The following is a 15,413-nucleotide window of genomic DNA, read 5'->3' as shown; positions in this document are numbered from 1 at the left end:
CAAGGGCCAATAGCTAGATATGCGTCGAAGACATTTCTGAAAAGTAAACATTAACTAAAGAGGTTTCTATACTAGCCATAAAGCTACCAAGTATAATTAATCCACAAGCCTCAGCACAGAAAGCAAGCTAATAAACAAAAAATAGAGAACACGGCAAAAAAGAAAAAGGCCTCCAAAACCTCCCACAAAGCCAGCCCATGAGGCATTAAGAGGGAAAGTCATACTGCGAAAATATCTAACATGGTAACAGTGGAGGTAACAAAATAGATAAAGAAGGTATTTGGTGAATGAAAAATGAAAGAATTGGTAATCTCAGCACTTGGAAAGTTGAGGCAGGTGGAGAAAGATTGCTGGTGGCGATTAAGACAACAGAGTCAGTTAATTACATACAGTAGCATCAAGACAGTGGCTGCTTATATAGGAGTTCAGATGACAAGCATATTGTGGAGTGGAACACATGGGCATGAAAAGTGAAGTGCAAATGGGAAGGTGACAATAGCAGAGTCACTTCCCTGTGTATCAGCCCAGATGGAAAGATGTTACTTTCAACTGGTCGAACAATCAAGCTATGGGTTTTGAAGCCAAAGAAGTCTACAGACACTTCCCAGAACATGCAACACTAGTTTCATCACTTATGTTCACTACTATCAGACATCTCAATGATAGCCAGTCCTTCAATGGCCTTTATTTCTTATCTGGAGCAGTACATGACCAGTTACTTAATGTCTGGCAGATCTGGTCAGAAAACAAAAGAAAAGAATACAGTGATATCTTTTACCATTACAGATGAGACTGTCTACATTTTTACTTTGTCATAAAACAAGAGACTGTCAAGTTAGTTGTTGTTTGCAGAGATAGTCAAATCCACCTTTCTGCACATGTATGAAATGGAGACTGCAAAAAGCCTTTGACTTCCAGCTACACAATTCAGATAGCAACACCTGGGAAAGGCAAGAAATCAGTGCCAAAACCCATCCCTATTTCATCAGCTGGATTTTTCTCAGACAAAATGTCCTTGTTGTTTGTGCATGGCAATTGGTTTTAACTACTATTGAGCAAGTGCCTTTAAACTCCAAAGAACCCCATATTTGTTTAGTGAAAGATATTTCAAACTGCTAAAATCCAAAAGTAGAAATGGCTATAACAAAAGTGAGGACACCAATGATGAATTCTGAAGCAAAATTTCTGGTGCCTGGAATTCCTGGGCATCATGCAGCTGTCAAGTCACCTCTTCCACACACTGAACAAGTGGAAAGCAAGTGAAGTGAGGGGGAAGTGAGGTTAGCATCAAAGAGTGCCTGGGAACCATAGATATAGACACGGAAGAAGGAAAGGGTGACTTTTTTGCAGACAACCCAGTTCTGCTCACCCAGGGTTTAGAAAGTAATGCACACTTCTGGCAAGGTTTAATGAATAAATTGAGCCCATTTATAGATTGTTTTGGGAGACAGGATGTGAGCTTGGCTTATGAAATACTTGAGCCAGAACCTACAGGAATCTCAGCCATGAAACAGAGCAAGGACTAAGCAGCCAGTGCTTCTGGAGTTGCTGGCCAAGCAAGAGGTCATCAGTGGGAAGCATGGGCCATCAGGGGATTCTCCTATGGGGACTTATACATGCAGAACATTGTCATTAACATGAACGACCAAGAAAATGTCACCATCCTTCCCTGGAGGGGAGATCTGCCAAAGAGAGACTCATTGGGTTAAGTGAAAACACTGGCTGAGGAGCATATAATTTTGAAGAGATGAAAGAAAGTGGCATAGATATGGGTGCATTTTAGAAGCATGAAGAAAGCCACACAGGGACTGATGATAATGAGGCCTCATTCATGAGACTCCCTCTGCCACAACTGACTCTGCTCCTGTGACTGCCTCTGCTCCTGTGACTGCCTCCAAACCCAGTGACTCGGAAAGTGAATAGAACAATCAGTGAGTCAGATGATGACCCTCCACGCCAGCCAGCCAGTGGCTGCAGCTAGGCATCATTGGAAATATGATGAAGAAGATGATGATAAGTGTGAGGAGGCAGCAGATAACCCAGTTGCTATGGTGGCCGGCCATTCATTTTCCTATATTAAAGTGACCAGCACCAGAGTTGGTGGCCCAGATGACACCAGAAGGGAAGGAAGCATATATAGCAATGGAACAATGCATGTTTGAGGACCTCTTTCAGTGAGCCTTCTCTGCCTACTCCTACTTTCAAATGTCATGCTCCTTTCAACCTTTGAAGAACACTGTTTAAGTGGCTTTCTTGCTTTTTTGAAAGAAAGCACTTGTTAGTCTTTTACAAAGAATAATGGGAGAGAATGTTTGATTTTAATGCCAGAAATTCCCAGAAAGGTAGGTTTGCTCTAAGCATTCTCTTCATTGCTATTATCACAGTATTAATATGTTATTGTATTTCTGTATCTGATTTTTCTTTACCTTTTAAGAAGCCTTTTATACCTTTTGAGATGAGTGAGGGAAGTAATTTTTTTTACATACTTACAGAAACCTACTACAGTAATAGTTTTGTTTATTCTTACCAAAGATTTAAATAATTCTTTGTATTGTCCCCAAACAAAGCAGCTTGCTGATAGGCAAATCACCAGTTAGGGAGAAAGAATACTGAGACTCCAATTTCACCTAATTAATATTGTGATGAACATATAACGGGAGGTGGAAATGTGTGCAGAAGAGAGATGATTATAACCGAGCCTTATAATTAGAGTGCAAACTAGAATTTGTGTCTTCATAACTGACCAGATTCGTAGATTCTGTTGTATTGCCTAATACTTTTTCATTTGGAGTTTGGATGATACAAAACAAAGCATGCTTAGCATACTATTATGAAGAAACTGAAGAAATCAGAGACAAAGGTTAGAGTCTGTGCAAAGAGTTAAGACTGAAGAGCACTGGCACGAGTACCTTAGAACTGCCTGTGTCTGTGTTGGAAGCCCTTTAGGTGAACCCGAGTCTGCTCTACCCCCACTATAGACATTTTGCCAGTGCTATAAACTATGGAGTCCATCCCAACATAAATCAGCACAGACTAATTGACTACCTTCCTCTTTCTGTCTCAAAATCTTTTGAAAGCCCTCTCTTTTTTTGGTCCTTGTCAGACATTGTTTTAGAGGTCATCTTGTCTATAGTGGAGCATTGTAACCTCAAGAAATATAATTTGTTTGGGTTCTGATGTGTAGCATGATTTTCTTGAATAGAAGAACTTTAAAAATAAAGGACACTTGTATTTCTTATAATACTTTTCTGCATTGTAATTTTTAAGTATTTATTATTTTGTAGTATATGTGTGAAATTAAGATGGCATCTTGGAGTACTTGAGCCTTGTATGAAGTAATATTTCCTTTTCTTGCATCTATTAATGATTAAACATTGACAATAACTATTTTATACTAGCTGAGATGTGTTAATATATAGCTCCACAACATCATGAAACAAATTAAAATGTATATTTTCTCACTAAAAATATATTAAGAAAAAAATATGCTAAAAGAATTTAACATACAGATAAATGATGCACATAGAACCCCAAATAACCATTATCAGAAAATAATCACTCCAAGACACATTATAAAGTTTCAAAAATCTAATACAAGAAGATAATCCATTAGAGAAAACAAACAAATCACTCATTAAGGAAAATCCATCAGAATTACAGCACAGTTCCTAATATGAAAATTAAAGTCAAGGAAAGCTTGAAATGAAGTGTTTCAAATCCCCCCAAAAAGACAATTTCCAAATCAGACTAATGTTCTACAAAATTATCATTCCAAACTGATGGAGAAATAACATATTTTCATGATACAGAGCATCAAAAAAATAATGACCACCAAATTAGCACTCCAAAAACTCTTACAAATGTTCCTATAAAGAGACTCTGATGCTAAAAATTCCAAGAGAATATATTCATCAGGAAGCATGAGTAAGTAAGCAGAAAAGAAAGAAAATTAGGAGCAGAAAAAAATAAAATGACAGGGATAACACCTACCAATTCTAGCTATCTGTGTTAATGATCTTAATTTGCCAATCAAAAAAGATAGATTAACAGAAGGAAACAAGAAACAAGACCAAGAAAACTTCTGGAAAGATAGTGGAGTAGTGAGCAGCAGAGAAAGAATCTTCTTGAACTTTGGTGTCCAGACACTGAATTATAGCTATGTAAAGAGAAGGAGGGGTGGGTCCCTGGAGCCCAGGAAATATCTGGAGTGAGAATTAAAGCCCTTAGTGAGGGCCAAGAGAGAGATTTCAATGAAGAAGGAAGAGGTGGCAAATGGTGCTTTGTCCCTGAGCCCAAATTCACTGTACAGGAAAAGTGACTCTAACCTTCAGATGCATGGAGATGACTTGCCAGTGGCCTCCCTGGATAAATGCACCAGTGCAATGGAGCAGTGGACACAGAAGACTGCAGTGAATGGTGAGTTATTTAGGTTAGGGTGTCTCCCAAGGTGGCAGTGATTGGCCAGAAGCCATCTTGAAGAGGGACCAGCAGAGCTCAGACTTTAGATTTTATTATATAATCACAAAACTAGTTCAATTGGTCAATAGTTAAAACAGTTCATCATTTTCTAGACTGTGTTTGATGATATTGTTACTACTGAATATACTAATTTAGTCCAGATAACATAATAGTTCTAATCAGTTGTTCTTGGTATACCAAGACTGAGTTGTCTAAGGTAAAGAATAGTATAGGCCAGTGCCAAAGAACCAGGGAATGGGCCAAGGAGGCAGAAACTTCTCATTCCCAATAAGTTGAAGAAGTAAGATCTTGTAACAAACTCAAAAGCCAAAAGTCAGTTATACCTGGAAGACATCTCTGAAAAATAGCCATTTCCTAATGGTTCTAAATACTAACAATAAAGTTACTCACCATAAACAATTTATAAGTATCAATCCAGAAATAAGATTTTTTTGTTTGTTTGTTTTTGGTACCAGAGATTGCACTCATTGCCTTGTGCTTGCCAGGCAGGTGCCTACACCACTGAGCTAAATCCCCAGCCTCTCAGAATCAGATTTTTTAAAAATAGAAAATGAGAAGACATTTAAACAAGATGCAACTCCAGACTTTCAGGTCACCAAAAGCAAACCAAGGAAACAACGAGGTGAAAAAACCCAAAATCTACCCACCTGGACTCTCTGAAGTGATAACAGCAGAAGTAACAAGGCAGATAAATAAAGTTCTAGAAAAATCAAATCAAATCAGAAGTAATTTCTCAGATAACTTCAGAGATGGTGACCACAATGAAAGACATGTTTAGTGACTCTGCAACACATACAGATTTTTAAAAAGAGGAGCTTAGGAAAATGATGTAAACTATGAAAGCTCAACATAGGAGACAAATGAAATCCATGAAACAGATTCAAACAGTTATCCAGAAGATTAAAAATTCCATTGAAATATACACCACTGAAAGTAGACACAGTAAAAAGAGCCAGTATGAGAACTGAAATCAGCTATAGAAGACAGGATTATAGTTAGTGATTCTGAGAAGAAATATTTCTTAAAAATAGCAAGATACCATGAAAAATCATGGTATCTTGCCAGCTGCTAAATGATGCAAAGTAAAATAACATAAGATTGATCAGCATCTGTGAAAAAGTAAGAGATAGCACAAATGATATTTAAAAAACCTATTCACAAAAGTAATGACAGAAAACTTCCTGAGCAGGGAAAAAGAATTAGACATACAGATAACTGAGGCACAAAGAATTCCACTAGCCATGATAAAAAAAAAAAACTCCTACAGCATGGCATACAATAATAATGATTCCAGAAATTCAACATGAGAACAGAACACTAAAAACTTTTATACAAAAGAGACAAATCACCTATAAAGAAAAGTCCATCACAATCACAGTAGACTTCTCAAAACAAATCTTGAAGTCAAGGAAATCTTGGAGTAAAGTATTTCAAGCCCTAAAAGAAAACAACCTCCAAAGCCAGATTGATGTACACCACAAAAATGTCTTTCAAAATTGATGGAGAAATAAAATACTTCCATGACAAAAAATACCTGAGGAAATCTATGAATGACAAACTTGTACTCCCTCATGTTCTGAAGGACAATCTAGAAAAAGATAACAAGGGTTTAATTTCCATGAACTCCAACAGAATGAATCCACCTGGCAAGGCAAACAGTGAAAACAGAGTGGGACTAAGAGAGACAACAAGAAAACAACAAGATAAGTTAATACATGTTGGTTATATCCATCACTGATAATCATCTTAGTTCACCAATGAAAAGAAATAGATGGACATAATTGATTAGAAAGTAAAATCCAACAATATGCTGTTATGAGAAACATTTTTAATTCAAAAAGAAATTCATGGACTTCTGGGAGAACATGGTGGATAGATAGCAGCAGCTATGGAGGCTCTCTGAGATACCTCGCTTAGAATCCAGGAATGGTATGGTATAAGGAATCCTAAGCAAGGGGAGATATACCCTGCCAACCCAGGAATGAACTAAGCTAAGAGAAACCAACTGGAAATGCAATCCTGGTGCTATAACAGGAACAGATAAAATCTCAGGGTGGAAGCTGGAACCCACGCCACTGGAAGCTGTGATTTGAATTTCCTGCTACTGCTGCTGTGTCCAAATCAGCACAGCAGGGAGAGAAACGCATGAGAGCTCTGAGAGTGGGAATCGGCTAACGGAGTTGAGAGTGGGACTGGCAGGGAGCCCTGCATCGACCTGTGGTGAGTGAGTGGAATGGGGACCCTTCCATAGAGTAGGAGGCTCCAGCAAAGGACATACTGGGACTGGGCAGACTTGCTGGAGCAGGACGCTGCAGTGACTTTAGTTGCATATTCCCCTCTCAAGCAGGATTGGTGGGGAGTGCCTATCCTGGGTGATGCTGCTGACTAAGACCCAGTACGCTAGCCCAAACCAGGTCCCAGCGTCTGGAGGTGCACCCTAGCTGTGAAGTCTTCGGTAGGTTGATCTGGAGGGGTGGGCCCAGCAGAGGCTGCCTAGGTCTTTGTCTCCCTAGTACACTGCAGTGAGCAGAACACCTAGCTGGTGCAATTCAAACAAACTGTAACAGACAAAGAGAAAAAAACTGGGCCTCCTATATTCACTTGTATGGAAGGATCAAAAAGTATGGGAAGAGGAAGCAACAAGAAAGGGTCCTCAGTCCTCAATCCTGAGAACACTGATCCAGGAACGGTAAATACAAAGGAGGACAGAAAACATGCAATATCAGACATGGCACCAATAGATATAAGGTGGTATCTCCAAAGCCTCATAGATGAGTTTAAAAGTGAAGTATTTAATGAAATAAAGCAAGATATAAATAAAATAGTTAAGAGAAATGATAAGTACAGCCCAAGAAAAAACAGCTGGTGGGATGGAAGAACAGAAAAAAAGGAGAGAATTGTTTGATGCAGAAAATAGAGAAAACATAGAATACGTGAAGCAGATTCAAAGAGATTACCAGGAAACTAAAAACTCTATCAAAAGCTGTCATAACAGCTTGAAAGAAACTAAGGATAGATTATCTGAACTGGAGGGCAGATTTGTAATGTGGGAGCATGAAATGAAAAACTTCTTAAAAATAACAGGAAAACAAACAGCAATAATACAAAGGCTAGAAGATGATTTAAGAGGATCTATAACTTAAGAATTAAGAACATAAAAGAAGAAGTAGGGACTCAAACAAATGAACTACAAAAGCTATTCACAGAAATAATCCAAGAGAATTTCCCTAATTTAGCAAAAGGTAAAGATACTCAGATGTATGAGGCATACAGGACCCCAGCCACCTACAACCCAAACAGAGCAACACCCAGGCATATAATAATCAAAATTCCAGAAATTCAGTATAAGAACAGAATATGAAAAGCCATCAGAGACAAGAAATAGATCACTTACAAGGGAGCACCCATCAGAATTACAGCAGACTTCTTGGAATAAACCATCAAATCACGAAGAGTGTGGGGGGGGAAATAATTCCAGCTTTGAAAGATAATAACCTCCAACCAAGATTGATATATCCTGCACAACTATCCCTAGAAATTGATGGAAAAACAAGGTGCTTCTAGGATAAAGAGGAACTAGGGGAATTTGCAACCACCAATTCAACTCTACAGAGAATACTGCAAGATATTCTAAAAAAGGAAAATACCAAGATTCTAGAAACAGTGCAGAGAGGCCACAATGAATGCAGCAGAAAGCAAAATGAAGAAGACAAACTGACAACAAATGACAGAAAAAGAGCTCAACAGAAATGAAGCAGAGAAGAAATAGGAACAGCTATTTTGGAGAAAACAAGACATCATAATAGCTAGTGCTGATTTAGTATCATCTTGTTTTGAAGTCCCATCAAGCTTTTATTCTTCGGTCTCCATCAGTCTTAACAGGTTGTGTCTTATTGAATTTTATTATATGTGATAATATAAACAAAAACTTTTATAGACAAGGAGATTATACAGAAACCATTGTTTATTTTCTGACAGTTGGTTCTAAATACCTTGTAATACTGTCATTCTCTTGAATGGTTTTACATTGTCTTGATATGTTTGGTGCTACAGTATACAAAGTTATACTCAAAGATTTCAAGGAAAGAGACACTATGGTAACTACTTTTATGTCAGGGTATCTTGTGGTAAAACACTATTTTGTTTAAATGGTTATGCTTGACCTGCACTGTTTTGTTGTTATGCCCTTTTTTATCTCAATCTCCTTTTTTAAAATTATTTACTTTTTTATATTTATCTTTTTAATTAAGGGAAAAATAAATAAAAAATAGCAGTATACATTATAGTAACCCACTTTGATTTCCTATTAACTTGATTTGAAACCCTGTATTGCCCTCACCATCTTGTTTTGACTGATTTTCCTCTATTTTGCTTTGCTTGATAATACCAAGTTTGAAAGTATAGGCAATGACTGTGAAGACAATAAGATTCATTATGATGCCCATTCTGGTTGACTATTATCCTCTTTTAAAGTCCTGTAATGTCTCCAATGTTTTGGTTTTATTGTTTACTGTTTTGTTCAATTTTATTATAACTGATGATATAGGCAATTCTTTTTAAGATAACAAGAGGCAATATGGCAACCATTGTTGATCACCAAGTATTTTGTTTTTACATTATGTATTACGTCTATCCTTTTGATTTGACTGACTGTTCTGTTATGTCACATTTGGTTTTACTCTCTTCAAAAAAAAGTAATAAGAACTGTGGGTCTAATAAAACCCAAAATGTGTAATTGTCATTGTACAAAAGAAAGGAAAAGAAAACGCTCTAAAGGATATAACTATATATATATTTAAGTGTATAAGATAGATAAACATAGTTACTGAGTTTTGTTGAATCATTGAACAAAACTGTTTGCAGTCTCACTGTTTGAAAGTCCACATTATATGCTTTAATTTTGTAACTTGAACAACTATTTCTAAGATAACAATATATAATCTAGTAACTAGTGATTTCCTACTGTTTATTTTTTCTGAAATTCTGTATAGCTTGTACCCTTTTTCTGTTTTTTTTTTTCTTTTTCTCCTTAAATAAAATTAAAAAAAAAAAGAAATTCACAAACTGCAAGTCAAAAGATGAGAAACAAAAATCCATGTGACTGGAGCCTAGAAAAAAGCAGGGGAAGAAGCTATCCTGGTTGCAAGCAAAGTAGATTTCAAGACTGATTAAGAAAGACAAATAAGGTTGCTATATTCTTGAAAAGAAAACAATCCAAGAGGAAGAGAAAATAATCATAAATATATTTAAACCAAATTCCAGTGCAGCCAATTAGATTAAATGAATATTAATGAACATGAAAAATTAACTAAGCATGAATACAATTGTAATTGGAGAACTCAATACCTCACTGTCACATATACACAGATCCTCCACTAGACAAAAATGAACAAATATTAGAACTGAGTCAAACTTTTGAACAAATGGATTTAGTAGACGTTTACAGTGTTATACTCTATGACATTGGAATTCACATTCTTCTCAGCTGCACGTGGAACTTTCACCAAAATAGACCACAGACTAGCTCATAGAACATGCTTAAGTAAATGCAAAGCAATTGAAATTATCCCACATGTATTATCAAACCATAGTGCAATAAAACTAGAAATTGATGGCAAAAGAAATCATAAGAAGAACCAAGATATAAAAATCCTGAATAATACAATATCAATCAGTGAAACTGAAGAAGTAACAAAAGAAACTACCAACTCAGAAAATCTCAGATCCTAGGATTCACTGATGAATTCTACAAGAATATTAGAGAAGCTCTGACACCAATACTACTCATACTATTTAATGAAGTCAAATGGAAGCTGTACTTATAAACTCATTCTTCGAAGCAATCATTATACTGATCACCAAGCCAGAAAAGGACCCATGCAAAAAGAAAAAATAAAGAGAAGTACAGGCCAATCTCTTTAATCAACATAGATTCATCAAATGAACATAAATCCTCAATAAGATTTTGATAAACAGAATGCAGCAACTCATCAAAATTATTATTCACCATGACCTAATAGGATTCATTCTAGGAATGCAGGGTTGGTTCAATATGTGCTAATCAATAAATGTTATATAGCACATAAGTGGAAGCTAGGACATCCTATTATCATCTCAACAGACACAGAAAAAGCATTTGACCAAATCCAGCATCCCTTTCTCATAAAAACCCTGAAGAAAACAGAAATAGAATATCTTTGTCTCGATCTAATAAAAGTCATCTATGACATATCTGTATTTCTCACCATGAACTACACTAAAATTGAAATGAATCAAAGATCTAAATACTGAAACAATTAATCTTCTGGAAGATAAAATAGGCAAAACTCTTGAAGCATAGGTGTAGGCAAAGACTTTCTGAACAAAGCCATGCATTAGAACTAATAGCATGAATCAACAAATGAGATCACGTCAAATTAAATAATTTCTGAATAGCAAGGGAAACCACCAGCAGATTGAAGAGACAACCTACAGAATGGGGAAAAAGTTTCCCAGTTGTGCCTCACACAAAAGACTAATAGTATCTGGGAGATACTTTTAAAATTCAAGACAAATTAGAGGCCTAAATTTAAAGACTCAATCCAAAAGGGGATATTTGAATTGAATAGACACTTTACAGAAAAAGAGGTACAAAGATCCAATAAATATATTAAAAAGTTCAACAGCACTGACCGTTAGAAAAATGTATTAGAATAACCCTGAAATTCTATCTCACTTCAGGAAGACTGGCTATCATAAAAAATCAACCAATAACAAATGCTGGTGAGCCTGTGAAGAAAAAGCAATACTTCTTTATTTTGGGGGGGAGTATAAACTTACAGTCATATAGAAATCTGTATGGAGATTCCTCAAAAAACCTAAAACTAGCAATTTCATTTGCTGTATTATAGTGATGTATGCATATCCATCTTTACAGCAGCATAACTTATAATAGCTAAGTCTTGGAACAGCCTGTATGCCCACCAATAGATGAATGAATAAAGAAAATGAGGTATTAATATACAATGGAGTACTACTCTGACATAACGAAGAATAAACTTGAGGCATTTTTAGGTAAATGGGTGCACCTTGAGGCCATGATGCTAAGTAAAATACATCAGATGCACAAGTTTAAAATATCACATGGTTTCTCTTCTACAAGGAACCCAAAGTATAAAGAGAATAATGAGAGATGGATAATAAAAAGCAGTGAGATAGTTTTACATGGGAAGGGGGATAAGAGATAAAGGAAAGGGGACGAAAATGAAGGAAAGGAGAGTTTTTTTAAAAAGAAAAATGGAAAAGAATTTTGCAAATGGAAATAGAAAGAAGAGTTGGAGGGAGCCAGGAAGAACAGTAAGGGAAAGGAGCAAGACTAATAAGAATTAAGATGTGTTATGTACATGTACAAACTCTCCATGATATATTAATGCAGTTAAAACTCCAAAATGGTAAATCACAGTGAATCCCACCAAAATTCACAGGATTTTGAGACATTACTTTGAAAACTTACTTTCTAATAAGTTCTAAAATCTAATAAAACTGGGCAATCCTTGACACATATAAATTAGCAAAACTGAATCAAGAAAATATACAAACTCTGAAGAGACCAATAACAGGCAAAAAAGGTGATAATAAAATCCCTACTAACCTACAAAAGTCTAGAAACTGAGGTAGGATAGAAGAAATAGAAGGTAGAAAGGAGACAAGAAAATAATAATTTTAAGATTGTACTGTTAAGATAGCAACTTCCAAGAACCAATGAAAGTTACCTAAGATGATACATATCAGCATCCTTCTGGTTAAATTTAGACTTCTTTCCCATCAGATCCATCACACCCAAAATTCCTTAGGAATACTAAAATTCCATAAATTGGCTTAATTGAGAAAGTAAAGAGCAGTAGCTCATCCCAAGATAAAAGAGCAAATGAAGCAAAACCCAAACATCTTGGTTACTTTCCTCTGGTTGCTGGGACAAAATACTCGACACGCAAAATTAAGGAGGAAAGGTCTATTTAGTTCACAGTTTGTAGAAGTTTCAGCCCATAATTAGCTGACTCCAGGGTAGGATGGCATGGCACCAAGGCAACACTTCAAGCGGTAGAAGACAACAAAGCAAAAAGAGCAAAAGTGGGAAGAGTAGGCCTCTTTAGGTCCTTTACATTCTGCACACCTCCAGGGTGGGTGTAGCACTCACAAAGTCTCCTAGCCGTCTCTTTCACAGGATGAGAATGTTTACAAAGTAAGGATCCTGGCTTCCTGTTGAGTCCCTTAGTTAAACTTCTAAACTTCTCAAGTTGACACAATGTTTCAACTATATTATCAAAGAATACTCAAATTGCCTATTTTTTTAAAGGCCCATATTTGTAGAATGGGCTAATATCCTTGGGAGGGAATACATTTTTCTGGACTTTTCCACCTCTTCAAGAGAGGTCTAAATGTTCTCAATTCTAAACTGTATTGTAGCACACTTCATTTCTTTGAGCATCTCTACTCCACTATCAAGTGCATCATAAAATCTCTGTGTGATTAACCCTTCTCATGACACTTACACATCCTGAAAAATCTTTTTCATGGTGGTGGTCAATGAACCTATACACTTACTCTACAAATCATGGTTAGGTTTTTTATTTCAGTTTGAGGGACCTTCAGATCCAGCCAGTGACGGCAATCCCTAGATTCATACTCAATTGTAAGAGAACTTCAGGAAAGATCCAGGGCAAACAGGGTTCAAACGTGAAACTGAAATGGAAGGAACACTGTAAATCATTCCTTGAAGCTAGTATTATATTGGCAGCAATACTGGACAAGGGCTGATAAAAAAACAAAAGTGTACAACAATTTCCTTATTGAACACGGGTGCAAAAATTCTAACAAGACACTTGCAAAATGGAAAGGTACAAAATAAACACACAAAAATCAATACCTTTCTTGTCCTGGCCAATTAGAAGCTGGGTGGCAGAGATGCGATGTGGCCTCCCCACTCCTGCATCAAGCTGCTGTTGCAGGACCAACCCTGCTCTCCAATTTTTGCATCATGCTCTCTCAGGCAGGGAGACTTGCAGCTCCCAATGGGGCACAAGCTCAACAACCTAGGAGAGGCCCTGATTCTCCCCAATCCTAACCCACCCCTTGTCCTAAACTCCCAACCCTAAGCACCAAAGATAGGAGCTAGCAAGATTTCACCTCTGATGCTGGGCTATAACAAGCCCCACCTGGAGAGGCTGACCCTGGGTGTCACCCACATCCTAGAATCTTGCCTAGATGATAGAGGTGACCATCACAGGAAAGGCACTTGCTGTATGTCGTATGATTTCTCCATGGGAACAAAACAATAACTGTATGATGCCTGAGAACACGACAAACTTTCACTGATGTCCAGGGCCTGGAATATGAAGCTAGATGAGCACATCATTTGAATGGGAAACACAGCGATTAACATCATCTGAAAACTAACTCAGCTCAACCAGTCTTCCATACATCACTTCTTAAGGCACCAAATCTGTCAGACATGGAGAATGATAGGTGTGAAGCTAGTGAGGATCAGCCTCACTGATCTGGTCATCTGCTTCTGCAACCCCGTCTGGGAAATAAGCACCCACCTCTACTTCACTATCAACCTCACCACAGTGATTTCCTTTGTACAAATGGCCTCAGGGATGGCCACAACCTGAGGTTTTCTCTAACTACAAGCATCTCCCTGAGTGATCAAAATCCTAGAACTTTTAGCACTGACATTAGATGCAAGTTGAAAGGGCATACTGAATTTTATCTGAGTCCTTCCCTTATGCCTATCCTAGTAGGTTGTGCTAGCTCTTCCCTCCAAAAGTTGTGAGGTTCAGGTATTGTTTCAGAGTATTCAGGTTCAGGTATTGTTTCACATATTAAAAGGTTTCTATTCTTTCCACACCTGATCCTCAATTCCTTGGCACTAATTGGAGAAGTCTGCTGAAAGAAACCACTTGTTTTTGACTCATGAAACATTAGAACTACACAGTTCAATAAGTGTCCATGAGTCAAATGTGGCTATTTAAACTGTATGAAAGATGCATATCCTTGATTGTCTTCACTGCACCTCAAGAATTCACACAGCTAATAGACTCCATACTGGACAGTACAGAAATATGGAATGTTTCCATCATCGAGAAGTTATTTGGACATTACTACATCAGAATATTTTTATACCGATCTTCTACGAATGTTTTTAGATAATATTGATTGTTTTTAGATAATATTGATGCCTTAGCTTGATGGGGTGTAATATTTCATGAAAACTTGGACTATACAGTTGCATACTCTTTTTATACTTTACAAGGAACATACCTTCTCATTTTTCCAACAAAATTTATCTTCCACTTCAAAAAAAGTGAGAAAGGAATCAATACCTTTCCTATATATCAACAATGAACTCACTGATCAAGAAATCAGAAAAACAATCCCATTAACAATTACTTCCAAAGAGATTAAATACCTAGAAATTAACCTAACCAAGGAAGTAAAAGAACTCTATAATGCGTACATGTGCTGCCAAAGCACACACAGAACTCTATAATGAGAACTCCATCACTCTGAAAAGATTGAAGAGAAGCTTAGAACATGGAAAGGCATGCCTTATCCTCGGATAGGCAAAGCCAATATCCTCAAAAGACCATATTACCAAAAACGATGTATAAATGTAATGCAATTTTAATCAAACTTCAACCTGCATGTTTTACAGATCTAGAATAAATACTTTAAAAATTTATATGGAACCAAAAGATACACAAAATATCCGAAGCAATTCTGATCAACAAGCACGAGGCATTATAAACTATAGACTTCATATTATACTACAAAGCTACTGTGATAAAAACAATATGCTGTCAAAAAAAGAAAAATACTTTGACCAGTGGACTAAAATAGAGAATACAAAAATAATCCAAAGTACTTTCACCCATCAGATTTATACCAAAAGG

At 36.7% G+C, this 15,413-nt stretch overlaps 2 pseudogenes; both read left to right on the top strand.

Annotated features, from left to right (window-relative positions):
* The first annotated feature begins 287 nt into the window (after nt 1-287).
* Nucleotides 288-1,382, top strand: LOC100734963 (WD repeat-containing protein 43-like; annotated as a pseudogene).
* An 11-nt stretch (nt 1,383-1,393) lies between these two features.
* Nucleotides 1,394-2,178, top strand: LOC100735246 (general transcription factor IIE subunit 1-like; annotated as a pseudogene).
* Nucleotides 2,179-15,413: the final 13,235 nt, after the last annotated feature.

The sequence above is a fragment of the Cavia porcellus genome, unplaced genomic scaffold (assembly GCF_034190915.1).
Source record: "Cavia porcellus strain 051 isolate PalLab524CR breed Dunkin Hartley unplaced genomic scaffold, mCavPor4.1 scaffold_2, whole genome shotgun sequence".
NCBI classification, from domain to species: domain Eukaryota; kingdom Metazoa; phylum Chordata; class Mammalia; order Rodentia; family Caviidae; genus Cavia; species Cavia porcellus.
This window is presented reverse-complemented; position numbering and strand designations above follow the sequence as displayed.